General features: G+C 50.8%; 1 protein-coding gene across 12 annotated transcripts in view; it reads left to right on the forward strand.

Annotated features, from left to right (window-relative positions):
- Window positions 1-16,064, forward strand: part of TIAM1 (TIAM Rac1 associated GEF 1) — a 156,513-nt gene that overhangs the window by 63,415 nt on the left and 77,034 nt on the right. The window lies entirely within an intron of this gene.

Here is a 16,064-nt window from a genome sequence, read left to right on the forward strand (position 1 = left end):
GGCTGGAGGGATGATCTTGAAGGTCTCAAACCATTCTGTGATTTATTCTGGCTTTCTTTCAGTCATACAGGAAAGGAGCTTCTCAGGCTGTGAAAGGGGCTTTGAGACGCAGGGAGGTTTCAGGTTCGTGCCTGTGAATCCCTGGAATTGGGTTGAGGAGCAGAGCCCCAGTCCAGCACCCTCTCTCTCAGACCCAGCTTGTGGTTAAGCTTCACCCCTGAGCAACCCTGTGAAGCTGTCAGGCAGCCGCTGCTGCACGCAGCAACGGAACGGAATCCTCTGGAATTTAAAAACGTGGGGGGAGAAAAGGGCCCTCAGCATTTAATGCCCTTGTGTGTTCTCGGGGACGTTGAATAGGTGAAAATGAGCGGTGTGCAGGAAAGCACAGGGGGTAGGAGGTTGTTCCATCGGGATAATGCCGCAGAACGGGCTTCCCCAGGCCCGGCTTTGTGCAAGCCCGGCTTTATTCAGCAGCACGGAGCGGGCTCTGAAATGGCCCTGGGCTGCTCCACTGGGGAGGGGATGCAGGGCCATGGGGGCTTGCTGCTCCCTTCCCGGCCTGGCACTTCCCTGGCACTTCCCTGCAGTGCGGTTATCTCAATAACGGCACTTGAGAGCCGTCCTTTCGTTCCCGTCGTGACGCCGGAATAGCGCTCGGAGCATGGCGTGGAAGTGCCATCCCTGAGCCTGATCCCTGGCAGCGGGAGGCTTTAGAGTCACGTGCAGGGCTGGGTTATCGGGGTTTCTGGCAGAAATTTTTGGGGTGAATGGCCGTTTGTGCCTCAGCTTCCCACAGCCCGGTGCGTTCTGTGGCTCCCTCTGGAATCAGGGAGGCGGATGCACGTCGGCTGTGCTGCTTTTAGTAAGAGAAGGTTGAAAATATTCTAAATATAACTCTTTGTTAGTCCAATGCAAGACCATTTTAATTTTAAATCAGCAAATATTTCAGCTGGGCTTCCATAAGGGGTATTAGTTTTTAATTATTTCTGGCATTTTCCCTGATTAAGAATGGAATTTATTACTCTTCTAGTTCTAATTTTATTTACTGGCTTGGCAGGTAGCATTGCTCCTGGTTTCTTTCATGAAAGGCTGTAATTTTGAAAAAGCTGGATGATTCTTGCGTTGATATATTTTTTCACCTGAGTGGATTGGAAAAATATTGGTAGAATTTTCACATTTTAAGGCTGGTGGAGCTAACAGCTTATTAATTGTTGTTGTTTAAGCATCAGGTTAGCTTTGTGTGACATCAGTCAAACTTCGTGGTCAGTCTAGTCCAGGATGTCAATATTTGGTTTCCCTTCAGCTAAATTAAAATTTATAGCTGGCTGTCATGATAGTAAATGGGATTTATTTTGATTTATTCTTCTCTGTGTGCAAATTCCAACCCATTGTGGTGTACATAACCTGTTGTGCATCATCTTTTGCTGAGTACATCCCTAAAAATTGTCCCAGCAGAGGCATGCAAGGTCCTTATGAATTATATCCTTTCTGTGGGAATTTATCAACCTGTTACAACTGGCACAGCAAAGGAATCAGCAAAATTGGACAGCGTTTGGTTTGTTAAATTTTATGTTGGTGTTAAGAACCATGCTCAGTGCTGTTATTTATTACTTGCCCTAAATAGAGGCTAAGTTAGGAAACATGTACAGTGGGACATGTTATTTATCTGCTCACAACATGTGGCATTCTCCAAAATATTCCCCCCAAACTCCTTAATGAATTAATTGGGCAAAGTCACCCCCGACAGATAAAGAATTTTTTTCTGTTTCACGTGGGTGGATGGTGTTTAAGCAGAGAAAACCTCCAAGCAGTGTTCCTGTGGGATTCCCAGTTCCTAGCTCAATTTAGGCTGAAGTCACTGGCTGCCAGGCTGGGCTGGGAGCTGTCCTCCTGTCTCCATGGATCTCCACCTGGAAGTTCTCTGGAAAAGCACAAGCTGGGGGATGGTCACTGGGAACAGGAGAACTAACAACCCTTGCTTCACATCTCTCCCTGCTCCCAGCTGCAGCCAGGGCTAACTCTGCCAGAATCCTGCAGGACCTTTGGTTAGAATTGTGGCCAGTTCAGTGGAGCTGCCTGTGGGCTGGTGCTGGAAGCAAAGAGCTCAGCCCGGCCCTGGGGACAGTGCAGAGCTCCAGTCGTGGATTTACTGGGATGGAACCATCCCTGGGGACAGTGCAGAGCTCCAGTCATGGATTTACTGGGATGGAACCATCCCTGGGGACAGTGCAGAGCTCCAGTCGTGGATTTACTGGGATGGAACCATCCCTGGGGACAGTGCAGAGCTCCAGTCGTGGATTTACTGGGATGGAACCATCCCTGGGGACAGTGCAGAGCTCCAGTCGTGGATTTACTGGGATGGAACCATCCCTGGGGACAGTGCAGAGCTCCAGTCATGGGAGACCTGGAATGGAACCATCCCTGGGGACAGTGCAGAACTCCAGTCATGGGAGAGCTGGGATGGAACCATCCCTGGGGACAGTGCAGAGCTCCAGTCATGGATTTGCTGGGATGGAACCATCCCTGGGGACAGTGCAGAGCTCCATCATGGGAGAGCTGGGATGGAACCATCCCTGGGGACAGTGCAGAGCTCCATCATGGGAGAGCTGGGATGGAACCATCCCTGGGGACAGTGCAGAGCTCCATCATGTCAGTGCTGGGATGGAACCATCCCTGGACTCTACCTGGAGCCACTTCCCACTCCAGCAGCGCTCAGCTCTGCCCAGCTCTCACATCATCACACTTCAGCATCTTCCTTCTGAGTGTAGAGCGTGTTTCTGGGGCAGAGAAGAAGATGGGATTCTGGAAATGTTGCATAAACAAATTGCACTTGGCAGGCGGGATGCTGCCGTGCTCTTCCCTGCTTGTTGAGAGTTCCAGTAAAACGAGCTCTCTGATACAGAAATATCCCACAAGAGAGGCTGGGTCAGGAGAAACTGGAGCCAAAGCAGGGCTGTACCTTCTCCCTTTGAAGCACCATCCTGCCTGTGTTTGCATTTTCTGCAGTTTTCCTCATGTATTGGCAAAGAATGTCAGGGTGAGTTTCCTGAAAACAAAGGAGTGAATGAATGAAGTATTTTTCTCTCTTATTCCTGAAACTGGTTATAGGCTTTTATTTTTTTTTCCCTAAGCCAGTTAGGTTGGGCTTTAAAGAACAAACCTCAAACCCCAGACAATGCAGTAAAGCCAAAAGCTTGGAGCAGGTGTTGCCCACTTGTTCAAACAAGTCCAGGACTTGTTTCCTTTTCAGAATGCAGTTGGAAGTCAGGCCTTAAGGAGGAAAGCTAAAATGGAACTATGGAGCATGAACTCAGAGCGGTGGCCCTGTGCCCCAAAATTGTGTATTTACCTGTGGGGCTGTGAGAGGAGCAGGGGATTAACCCTGCTGAGCCCTGGGAGCAGAGGCACATCCTCACACTGAACCTTCCCAGAGTTCTCCAGCCTTTTTGTTCCTTGGGAGGAGGAACTGCAGTCTCTTTGCCCTCCCTGAGGCTGCCCCTGGATCCCTGGAATTGTCCAAGGCCAGGCTGGACAGGGCTGGGAGCCACCTGGGAATAGTGGAATGTGTCACTGCCCCTGTTAGGGGGTGGCACTGGGTGAGCTTTAAGGGCCCTTCCAACCCAAACCCTTCCATGGTTGTGTGATTCCCACGCTGCAGATCTTGGCTGCCTCCTGGGCTGGGCTTTTGTCGCTGTTTTGTGCCTCAGTTTCAGCTGCAGTTTTTGCGAGGCGCGGTTGTTTGAGCCGGCAGCGCTGGCGCAGCTCCTGCCTGCCCACAGCTGAGCTATTCCTGGGAGGGTTTCCCCCCTGGCAGCCCGTGCTGCAGTGCTGGGCACAGCCACCCAGGTGGGGTTTGTGGTGCTGAAAGGCTTCCTCCAGAGCCTGGGATGCGCTCGTCGGCCAGAGTTTGCCGCATCTCCTGCGGAAACAAACGCTTGTTCTTCCCAATTTCACCTCCGCGTCCAGATCCCGTCAGGGCGTGTTTCCTCCATGTCAGGAGCCCTCACAGCCTGTTCTGTCAGTGGGGCTGGGAAGTTGTTTCCCTTGTAAAGTTGGAGGTGCCCATTGTGTAAAGCATTTCACAAGTCACATTGGGCTGGGAAAAGAACGTGGTGGGGCAGAGCCTGCAAGCTGGAGCAGAGAGGTGCCCTGCCAGGTGATTTTACATTCCTTTTCATGGCTTGTTTGGGTTTTTTTTAAGAGGCAGAGAATAAGTTGAGGCATGTTAGAGCCCGTGTGAGGAGCGATAATGGAGTGCTTCTCTCCTTTCCCACAGCTGGGCGTAGGGAGGACGTGCCAAACCTCAGTGCCTGGCTCCTCGTGCTCGCAGCCCTGTCCCGTGGGGGCTGGTGGGACATGGAGAGGGCTGAGGTGCTCGGGTGTCGGAACCCGAGGTGTCCCTCAGACACTCTTGGATGTTCCGGGTCCAGGGCAGAAGCCTCTGAGACCCTGGCAGGCAGCCAGAAACCCCTGTGGTTTTGAATTTGAACCATGGAACAATTTACCAACTTTGCAGGGAGAACAAGAAATCACAAAAGTTTAGATATTATAATAGAATTAATCACAAAGTAAAAGGTAGGATTTTTGAGTGCTGTACAGGGGGGTTTTAGGCCTTGTACAGAGGGGTCTGAGTTTTGTACATGGGGGTCAGAAGTTCTAAGATGGAGGGATTTGGGCGTGCCCTGTCCTCCTTCTTTCTCCTTCCTATTCCCCATGTTCTTGGTGATGTTGGCACTCACAGATTGGTTTAGAGTAGAAAGTCACTGTTCAATATAGGTAATAGGCATTGGGGAAAAACTATAAACATTTAATAGGTGATGTGTGATATAAAAGATGGCACCAGCCCCTTGGGCGGGAGAGACGAAGACGAAGGGAGATGGAGAGAGACGCAGAGGGAGAAGGAGTCAGAGAGAATGCCAGGGAGTGTGTGTGCCTTGAGATAACATCCAATAAACTGCCTTGAGACCAGACGACTGAAGACTGCTGGGTCTTTCTTTGAAGGCACGGGTTGGAGGAGAGACTTTACCACCACCCGGGGTCACCCCAATCTGGGGAGACTCCGACACTCGGGGGGCTCTTCTCTTCCCTGTGACACCCACCCTGTGCCCTCCTCCCCCTGGTGCTTGCTGTTGTCCCCTTTCCCATCCCACCAGCCCATCCAGGGAATGAGCTCTGTGCTGAGTGTCCCCCTTTTCCCCTGTCCTGTGAGGTCATCCCGACTCCTCAGGTAAAGCAGAGCTCACAGGGAATGGGGGTGGTGGAAATGGGCCTCAAACCACATTTCCAGCCATCACTGTGGTAGTTTATTTGTCTCATTTCAGAGCCATTCCACGGCTGGTTTAAATTACTGCTCCCTCATGACCTGTTGTGCTGGTAAATGGTCAGGCCAAACAATATCCCGATATTAATTGGTGCCGTGGGATTTCGGGTGGTGCTTGGAGGAGCTTCGCTCTGCTTCTGAACATTAAGTTGCTCTGCAAATGTTTTTATTGTCTTAAATGGGGGTTTACTGCCTGTTTACATAATTACTAATCTAATAATTATAGTGGAATTGAACCCTGAAAGTTGGTGCATCTTTGTGAAACACTGAACAAAGGAAGCCAGTCAGGTTTTTGTATCTTTTATAAATATAAGCCTCTGGAACAATCAAACCGACAGAAATCCCACAAAAATGTCCCAGTTAATGGATTTTCTGTTTGCAGCACTATATAGGGTTACAGAAATACTGGTAGCTAATTGCAGCCTTACAGATAGCACCAGGAGGGATGGATTTCTCCAGCCTGTGCTGCCTTCCTTTGGCTCCCTGCAGTTCAGGGCAATGAACACTTTTTGCAGAGGGAGGAGAGTATCTTGCTGCTTTTTGGGTGCTCTGCTGGGAGAATTTCAGGTATTTCAAAAAATTATACCCAAGTTGTTAACAAGGATGTTTTCAGAACCTGTTGTGAGTTTCTTTTGAAGGGCACTTTTTTGTTTTAATGGGAAGATGAGGTGGGAATTGTGACCTGGGGTGGTGCTGGGAGATGGCAGAGAACTGCCTGGGCTTTCTCCTCTTCCTCTTCCTCCTCCTCCTCTTCGTCAGGGGCTCTGCTGGGGCACAGCAGGGAGAAGGGAAGGAGGAGGAAGAGGAGAAGGATCCTTCTTCCCTGCAGCCTGAGAGGGGTGAGTGGAGCTGGCCCAGCTGCTGTGGGGGCTGTGAGTCAAAGGAAAGCTCCTCAAAATGACCCCTGAGGAAATGGTTTGTGGAAAAGCCAGAGAAGTAACATCTTGTTTCTCTGAGATTGCCCCGCTCTGTTCTTTGCTCCCTTTGGCCTTTTCCTTTCGCTGTGCCCGCTTTGCGCACGAGGCAAGGCGAGATCTCCCCGTGCGACGTCGGAGGCTGGGCTGAGCCTTTTGCCTGCGTGTGCCGCTCTCCAAACCTCGTGGCTGCTTCGGGAGATGGCCCTGCAGAGCCCAGGGAGTGAGTTGTGCCCCGATGGCAGCGTGGCTGGCGGGCAGGGTGTCCGGGAGCCACTGTGCACGGGTGGAAGCTCGCCGCGCCGCTCCTGCGGCGGCTTGTTCCCAGCTGCCCCATGTGCAGGGGCCCGGCAGCTCCCCGGGCAAGACAAGGCTGCAGTCAGCACTCTGCAGGCAGGGAGACATTCTCCTTCCCCTCTGCCCATCCCTGCTGCAGCCCTGCAGACGGGGAGCCATGGGAAAAACTCATTCTGGGAGGGTTTGTGTTGCTGGGTCACGCCAGCGAAGCTGTGCTGCTGCTGGGGGGAGCTTTTCTTGAGCTTGGTTTGTTTAAAGAAAGCTCAGCCCGGTTTTCTTGAGCTTGGTGTGCTTTGGGACTTAAAGAAAGATGTGTTAGTGTAAGTCACATCATGATTTTGCTGCTGTAACCTCTGCAGGCGCAGTCAGAGGTCACGTCCCAGCACAGCAGTGAATACAGCTGTGCTGGCAGATATTTGTAATATAGGTCTGGCCCCAGTGTGGAGGCTGTGCTTTGATTCCTGCACTGCACAGAGCTGTCCTTCCTCCTTTAATGTGCAGGGAATAACATCTTGAGAAGGGTTTTGTAGGAGTTGATTGAAAACTGTAAATAATAAAGTGCAAAGTACAGGGTTTTTTACCTCTCCCCCCTCTTTTCATGTAGGTACGTCAGCTCTAAAAAGTGGTGGAAAAAACCTGAGAAAACAAATAAAGAAGGGAATTGCATTTGAAATATTTTGATATTGCTCATGGGTGACTTGAAAGAATGTACAGCCCATCAATGATGTGTGATAAGGAGATCTTTTCAGACTGATACTGTCTTTGATGGCAGAACACCCAGAGGTCTCCAGAGCACCTGTAGGGCAGACTCTGTAGTAGAGAGCAGAAAAGTTCAAGGTAAAACCCCCCTGAACTGGCACAAAGATTATTGCCTCCCAAAAAGAGATACAAGGGCTAGTGTAGAACCATGGAGTCTTTGTTTAGCTCTGCTGTAAATGTGTCCTTTGCTTCTCTCTTTTGTCCCCTCTTTAAAGGGCTTCCACTGAAAATGGCAGCAGTCACTTTGTGTCTGAGGTGCATCCACTCACTGCAGAAATAGTTACTGCTCCTGGCCTGGGTCTGTAGGATCAGGGTGGAGACGTGGCTGTGGCTGCTGGTGGAGTGGGAGGCACGGGAGAGTCACCTCTCCTGGTGGCTTTGGCTCAGGAGGGTGGAAAAGCATCTTTGAAGAGGAAATTCCTGGTCCCTGATGTTATTTTTAACACCCTTTTGAGTAAAAGTTGCTTTAAGCAGTAACACAGAGGGGGCTGTGTGCATGCAGACAAAACCAGCACTGGGAAGTTACTGGGAAAGGCTGGATGTCCCTGCAGCTTGGAGGTGGCTCTCTTGGGGGACTGAAGCCATTCAGGTGAGTTCAGGAGCTGCTGTGAGCTCAGGTGGGCCGAGTAATTCCCTTGCAGCACAGGCAAGGTGACTCTGGTCAGTGTGTGCAGATAGACTGAGTGTGTGTCTCCTGCAAGGTTTGCTTTCATTTGGCCTGGGAATGGTGCCACAGGAAACACCAGTGGCTTTCACAGCCACTAAAACCATCTACTGCTCTTTACGTGTGAAAAGGAAATGGGTTCTTTTCTTCCAGCCCTATTCTGGGCCAACATGAAGCACTGAAATGATGGAATGGCACTTGCTGCTGCTGCTGGAAATATCAGCCACAGGTTGGAAAAGACCTCTAAGGTCGTGGGGTCCAACCTGTGCCTGATGTCACCAGCCCAGAGCACCGAGTGCCACGTCCAGTCATTAAAGTGCTGGGTGGATTTACTGTGCTTTTGTTTGGTGGTGTGGCTGATACCTCCCCAACCTGGCATTTGGAGGAGGCATAGCTGTTGTTTTATGAGGGGTTTGCGTTCCTGACACATATTTTAGAATGTCTAAAAAAAATTCCCACTTCTTCGTACTTCAGCCCAATGTTTTGTTTCTGTGACTGTAGCCGGCAGTGACTGCAGGAAAAGGCAGCGAGAGCCTGGTGCTGAAATATTCCCACTAGGGTTTGGAACAGCTCTCCTTGCTCCTTCTCTGGCACTGCTTTTTGAGTCATTTTCAGGGGAGGACTAAGCTGAAGCTGGTTTTGGCAGCGTGCTGTGCAGGATGTCAGGAGCTCACAGGTACAAGCCCTGCAGCTGGTCACCTGGCACCCCTCACAGGCAGCTCCCGTGTGCCAGCAACAACATTCTGCTCTTATTGACCACAGATTGCAAAGCCAGAGGAGGACCTGGACCAACTGTGGTGCTGCCAAGCTGTGGAGGTTTTGTTGTTGTTTTTTTTTCCTATTGCTCAGGAACAGCTGGAGTTTGGGAAGGACGAGCTCTGTCCCTCTGTGCAGCTGTGATCCGTGGGTCTCACCGAGGCTGGTCAGGGGTCCAGGGCAGTGTTCAGCCCCTGAACCCCCAGCTGGATGCACTGGGGCTGCCCAGCTGCCTCTCTGCTTGTGTTCCATTTGACAGCAGCTTTGTTGTTCTGAGCTCCTCTCAGAGTGAAGCTTCACTTTGGCCTTGCCTTTGCTGAAGGTGTCGGGTCTGTGCTAACCTTGGCCACGATGAGGATTGCACGTGGTGCTCCAGATGAGGTCAGTGTCTTCTGCAGCATCAGTCACTGCTGTTTCTGCTGGGCAAGTCCTGCTTGGTGCATCCTTTGATTTACATTTGCTTTCCTTGGCATTTCTGTCCCACTGGAGCTCATGGCCCTCTGGGATCAGTATGAGACAAAAGCTGTGCTCTGACTTTTCCCAGCTCTGTGTCCTCAGCACAAGTCACCAGCACATTTCATCTTTATGTGTCTGCATTGAAAACTTGAAAAGGCTTGAGTGAGGTAATTCTCTCCTCAGCACAACCTCTGTGCAAAGTTTCTTCTGCAGATCATAATTCCTGTGCCAGTTTTTGTCATCTTCAGCTGCACTAGCAGTTTCCTGGAAAGGTGTCTTCTGCCTTTCCTCCTCTGGAAAATGGGTCATCTTCTTGCAGGGAGTGATCAAGAGTAGCAGGCAGAAATGAATTCCGTTTCCCATTTTTTCCCGTGTCGTTCCCGGTTCCATCTCTCAGCTGTGCTCTCCAGCCTTGCATCCCATTGACAGACAGATGGATGCATCACTGCTGGGATCACTTGTTCTGCAGTCCCAGGCAGGGTCCTGATCTGCAGGTTTTAATATAAAAATTCTTTCCCATATCCCTGTGGTTGCTTCTCTCATAGTTTTGGGATGCAGACTGAAAGCAGCTGCTGACTGGCGCATTTTAAACTCTGGATTTTGCTCCTGATAACCTCAGATGTGGTGATTCACATGCCTCTCCCCCCCATGCGCTCCCTGGAAAAGGAGGCAAAGCCTTCATTTTAGTTGGAGGCCACACTTGGAGCTGATGGGTATCAGCTTTCCACCCTGAGCTGCCTTAGCCTGGCTTTTGGTAGTTCTGGCTTTTCCTCTCCAGAGCATTTGCTGATCCATCCTTTTTCTGGCTCTGCTCCCTTCCCACCTCTTCCCAGGGCGGGGGCTCACCCCCTGAGCCCCGAGGGTGTCTTCTCCTGGGATTTCCATCCCTCGTGGGTTCTGTCCCCTCTTAATCAAAGAAGCAACACCCAACCACGTGGCCCCGGAGTTGTGTGTTCCTCCCCGGGGGCAGAGCCGTGTCATGGACTGGAACCGGTCAGCCCAGCTCAAGGGAAGCCATCAGGTCCTGCCAGGACGTGCAAGATAAAACCCGAGCGCTTCGTTCAGCTTGGGCAGTGCCAGGCTGGTCCCCAGGCAGGGACGGGGCTGTGCCGTGGCAGAGCTGCTCTGCTGGGGCTGGCAGCAGGAGCTGAGCGCTCGGGCACTGCTCGCCTGCCTCCCCCAGGCTCTGCTTAAACAGCAGGCAGGATTCCCCATGGGTTTTGGGAAGCTTGGGCTGCTTTTTGTTGCTCCCGTGGTCTCCAGCAGCCACGGCTAGCAGGAGGAGGGTGGGGGGAGATTCCTGGCTTTGGGCCTGGGTGAGTGGCTGTGTCAGCATCTTCTCTTGTCCCTGCCCCACCAGAGAGCCCTGTCCGTGCTGCCAGTGGCGTGCCAGGCAATAAACTCCTGGTTTTGGGGAGTTTAGGATGTTCAATGCATGCTCTCTGCTGGTTGGACTCGGCTTTCCTCCTTAGTCACGCCGTACCCTTTGCCACGGGATGTGGCTGTGCTGGGGGTTTCTGCACTGTGTTCCCAGAGAGAAAGGAGCTCTGGGGAGCCTGGCAGCAGGAATCCAGCCCTCCCTGCAGTGCTCTCCATCCCACCCCAGTGCAGTTCCAGTGAAGGACAGTGCTGATTTCAAAGCACACGCTCACAGACGGATCCCGGTGCCAAAACTTGCGCAAGGCATGCTGTCATCTGCAAAGGACATCCTTTGCTCCAATCCTCCTTCTTATTATGGAGGTTATTTTGCTGTCCTTTCTCCTGACTCTAAAGCAGTAATTGAGGAGCCTTACACAGCTCTGGTGCTCAGCGAGGTTCCTCACACTCCCTCAGAGACAGGGACCAGCAAGGGAAAGCTCTGCTGATCTGCCTGAGTTGTATTTCACACCGGTTTTTCCGCAGACCTCTGGAATCCCTCCCTAGTACTTAAGTCAGGGTATCTAAAATTAGATACTTCATATCTCAGGCACCATCTTAATGATCTGTGTGAGGTCTTTGGCATTGCTTGAAAATCAGATTACTTACCTCAGTGCTTAAATGAGGAGATACACCAAGCACTTCCTCTCCAATTCCCCCTACCACAATTATTGCCCTTAATTTTTTTCCACACCATTTTTAATCCTTCACATCCTGTCTCGTCGGTCACTCAAGCCAAGGGTTTCAATTTTTATTGCTGGAGCCTGTGGTGCTGGGTGGTTCTTGTGTGCAGGCAAGGTCTCACTCCTTGGCTGTACATTGAGAGCTCTCACAGATCCTTTGGAGCTCTGTCTCCTGGCCTGAGCGTTTCCTTGTTACATCTCAATTTTTTGAGTGCATTTGGCACGTCCCGCCCTTGCTGTGTATCAGCAGTTCTCGGCTCATTTGGCACAAGCAGAAAGCCCTTTTAAAGCAAAGTGTAATAACAATAACATAGAACCTAAAGGTAAATAAACAAGCCGCACCTTATTTTTTATTTCAGCTGCATTTTGGGAATTCTTTTAGTTTTCCAAGTATCATATAAATGTAGAGGCAGTCCTCAGAGCCTCCACGGAGGCCGAGTGGGCTCCTCCTTCCCTGCAGTTCCCTCGTGGCTGGGCTTAGTCTGCCCCACAGGCTCCAGGGAGTTGCCCTCGTGGCTTCCCATAGATTTGCTTATGTCTGATGATCTGAAATTAGAATCCTTCCCCTGCTCTGCCCTTTGCTGGAAACGTGTAAAACCTTGCAGATTCCCCCCAGGGTAGAAAGGGGGATTTTCCCACCATTAAAAATAAAAGGGAGAGGAAAGAGAAAGAGTTAAAACATGCTCAGATAGTTGTAAAAATGATTGAAAAACAAACAAACCCACAACCGTGTCAATTATTCACATCCCCTCTATAAATAGAGAAACCCTGGAGAGGGGGCTTTCCCTTGGGCTACCTGCTCTGCTCTTTCATGCATTTATTGCCAAGGCCCCACGGTGCTTTCTCAGTGCTGTGCTCCCAGTTTTGTTTCCTTTAGCTGGGATTGGGGGATGGCTGACTGTTGCCTCTGTGGAGGTTTAAGCTGACAAACCTCCCTCCCTCCCTCTCTTTTTGCCTTTTCTTCCCTCCCCTGGGAATTGTCGCAGGGGTGGTGCTGCAGCTAGAGGAGCAGGGCTTCCCACACCTTCCCCTTCAGGAGTTCTTCTCAAAGGGAACGTGGGTTTATTTTTCTTTGCCCTCCTCTTCATCTGGAGGATCACCAGCATTGTTCTCGCAGCCGTGACAGACACGGAGGTTGCGTGCTAGCTCAGAGAGGTTTTGCAATTGAAGCTCCACCAGCCCATTCCTGGGGAGGGATGGATGGATCCCCGACCTTCCTGGATGGTCACTGTGGGCAGACTCCAGCTTCAGGAGCAGCCATTCTCCTCAACAGGTAGGAGAAGCCGTGGCTGGTTTGAAATTAATTTTTCTCACAAGCAGTGCTCTGTTTGAAATTAATTTTTCTCACAAACAAAAGGCTTCTATGGCATTTTGAATGTCATAGAAAGAAAACACAGAGAGGAGCACGTTTTGTCATTTATTTTCAGTGCTTTAAAAGTCGACCGGCTTCTGCAATCCTCTAAAGTTGGTCTCGGGGCTCAGTGTCTAGATTGAGAGTGGGGAAGCTTGGAGCATTTCTGAATTGCATTTCTGAACAAAGATCTGGGCACAGAGCAGTCTCTTCTCCATCCATCCATCCATCCATGGATCCAGCCTCACCTCGAGGCATGGGGGCAGCTTTGGGCACCACAGTCTGAGAAGGATCTGAAGCTATTGAAGAGCATCCAAAGGAGGACACGAGGCTGCTGAAGGGTCTGGAGGCTTCTTGGGGTGTCTGTGCAGGGCCAGGAGCTGGGCTCTGATCCCTGTGGGTCCCTTCCAGCTCAGGATATTTGATGCCCCCTCTCCTGTGGGTTTTGTTTTGCAGAGGGCAGCCCAGGGATATGGGATGGGGAGAGCCAGAGCTGTCAGGCCAGCAGAACCCTGGAGCACAGCAGAGCGTTTACCTCGGTCTCAGGGCATTGGCTGGGCTGATCTCAGCAGCAATTCTCATTAGCTAACTAACTATTAACTAACAAACTGTGGCCTCCAGTCACAAACCAAGGGCCTGATTCTCCATTTCAGGAGATGGGATCGAACACTGGAGTTACAGTGGCATGGAACTGGGATCGTGGGTGGGGAATCCAGCCCAGAGCTGCTGATGGATATTGAATGGTTTCTGTATGGAATGCCTTCTCCTTCCTGTCTCTGTATGTACATCCTGCTTGATGGCAGAGTTACTGAGGGCTTCCCCAAACTGCATGAAGATTTACTTAATAACCAACCAATTGCATTTGAAATCTGACAAATACAACGCCTCATAAAATGAAAAAGTAAAAATAGCATTGAAAGAGAGCTGTCGTCCTTCTCGCCAACTTTTCCTGTTCACTGGACATGGGGATATATTTGCATACTGATTTTTTTCATTCTGGAAAGGAAGGGTTGTGCTTTGGAAAGGAGGCTTTTAGAAAGCTACAGTTTCTGTATTTTTCATGCATTAATGTTCCTGTCAAGTGTCCACGAGCAAACAGAAAACAGGTGTGCTGGATTTTTCTCCAGACTCTTGGCGTCGCAAACTGCCGCAGCATGTGGAAGTCAGAGCTCTTTGCTGTACCTGGAATCTCAGGTAGCAGATGTGAGGAACAGCAAGGTGCTCCTTTAATCTGTTCTGCTTCCCTGCTCTGCGTTTAATCCATGCGTGGAGGTTCCCTGCGCTCCCCCGGCCGGGCTTGGCGGCACGATGAGCCCTGTGGGAACTCCTTGGCCTGGTTTTTGGAGGCACTGTGGTGTGTGGCTGTGCAGTAAATACAGCTGTGCTGCCTGCAGCCCTTCAGAGGACGGGGAGCTGCACTGACGTGTGCAGGCGTTGGCTCGCACACCCCAGGGACGTGTCTGAGTGTCGGCATGCCACGGGAGCAGTCGGCGCTGACAGGGGATCTTTTGTCTCCAGTGTAGAAGTTTGGAAATTTTTATTTGACTTTTTTTTTTAAAGAAAAAATCAGATCAGTCGTTCCACGTGTCGATGTTTACAGCTGTCCATCTCCCCTGAGAACAGACTGGTGGGTCACTGGTCAGCTTCTCCCTTGGCCAGGCTCCACGGGAGCATCCATGGGAGCAAACGTGACCAAAAAGGGCTCTGTGCTGGAAAGGAAGTGATGGAGCTGTGCTCGTGTTTGCTTCAGCCCTTCCTCCTGAACGAGGAGCGTGGGCATCACTTTTTACCCTGTTGGACCTTCCAAGACCTTGCTGGAAGGAAGGCTTTGCTAGAGGCTGCTTCAGAACTCCAGAAATTGTGCTGTGGCAGAGCCTGGGCTGTTGGAGTGACCCAGGACACTGAGGACTGTTCCAGTGCTTATTAAGGTCAAAATATGAAAAACAGATGTTCTTCTTGAAAAGTATGAATTGGTTTGATTTAGGAAAGATGAAGTTAATGGGAGCAAAACTTTTCAGGAAAGAGTTGATGGGTAACGATAAATCCTTGTCTTCTGGAGGAGCTGTGGTGCCCAGTACTCACCTGTTTGTGGCAAAGGTGAGTGCCAGCCCTTCAGGTGTACTGGAGCAGCGTGAGGATTTGGATAATGCAGGATCCAGGTGTAAACATCCCCTTTTCAACGAAGCACTGCCAGCAGAGAAGGGGTTTTGCAGGAGGAGCACAGGTGGAACGGGCTGCCTTGGAGCCGGTTTCTCAGGGGGCTAACCAGAGTTTGTGTCACCCTGGAGCAGATTTTACCGAGTTACAAACTTCTCAAAAGCCATGTCAGGGTGGGAGATCTGACAGAATGCGGGGCTGTGTCTGTTTTGCTCTTCTTTTGGTCAGGTTTTCTTGAGGCAGTAGCAGGCAGATCTGAGCAGAGATGGTCACAATTCCCTTTCCTGGGAGGTGAGCAATGCTCGTGGCAGGGTTGCTCCCTGTGTGGTGGCTGCAGGTGGGGAGCCTCTTGCCTGTAGGACCTTTTTTGTCAGCAAGATTCCCCTCTTGGAAATTATTGGCAGCTGGCATGATAATGAGTCCATTTCAATATAAATGAGCTTCATTTTATTAATTTCTGCCAGCTCCTGAGCAATTAATGAACTGCTTTTCAGATCTCAACCAACAGCTTGGGGGAAGAGGGGGAGGTGGGGAGCATGAAGGAAGAGAAAGAAAAGGAGAATATTTTTAATTTTAAAAAGGTCCTGTGACTCTCATCTCTTTTGAGAATCCAGCCAAGAGTGAGGTTCACACTTTCTTCACCAAGCAGCTCCAAGAACATGAAGGGCAGCAATAATTCCTCCCCAGGTTATTGTTCCCTGGGACCTGTGGAGAAGTTTACAACTCTCCCAAGTTTGTGTGCAGTGTTGAGGTGACGTTTTAGTGCTGGTGCTTGGCTGGGAGAACGGGGAGTTGGGTGAGAGCTGGATTGGGAACACATTCAGCCTCTCCCAGGCCTGGACTAGAGCTGGGCTCCTTGCAGAGGAGCTCACCAGTGGTACCAGGCCTGGAATGGGCTGGGGTTTGGTGTCCACATGAGCTCAGTGTCCAGCTTGAGGACTGCCCTAAGGCCTGGTCTCGGGTCTAGGTAAGCACAGACTGGTCTCTTGTATCTGCGCCTTTGTGAGCACAATTAACCTGAGAACCCTTTCCTTGCTCACAAAACCAGTTGTAAATGCTCTGCCCCAATGTGTGATTCGCCCTTGGAAAATGGTGATGAAATCCCTGCCTGGAAAATTGCCCTTTCCATAAATGAGACAGTGTGCAGAGAAATCTCCTGCGAGGCCTTCCAGCGTCTCCTGGGCGGTTTGGTTCCCCTTGCTGCCAGAAATTCAGCCCTGCTGTGTTGGAAGGTGCCTCTCTTGGTGGTCGTTCTCAGATGCAGGTGTGGTTTTGGCCCTGAGCTGAGACA

Source organism: Vidua chalybeata, chromosome 2 (genome assembly GCF_026979565.1).
Source record: "Vidua chalybeata isolate OUT-0048 chromosome 2, bVidCha1 merged haplotype, whole genome shotgun sequence".
Classification (NCBI taxonomy): Eukaryota; Metazoa; Chordata; class Aves; order Passeriformes; family Viduidae; genus Vidua; species Vidua chalybeata.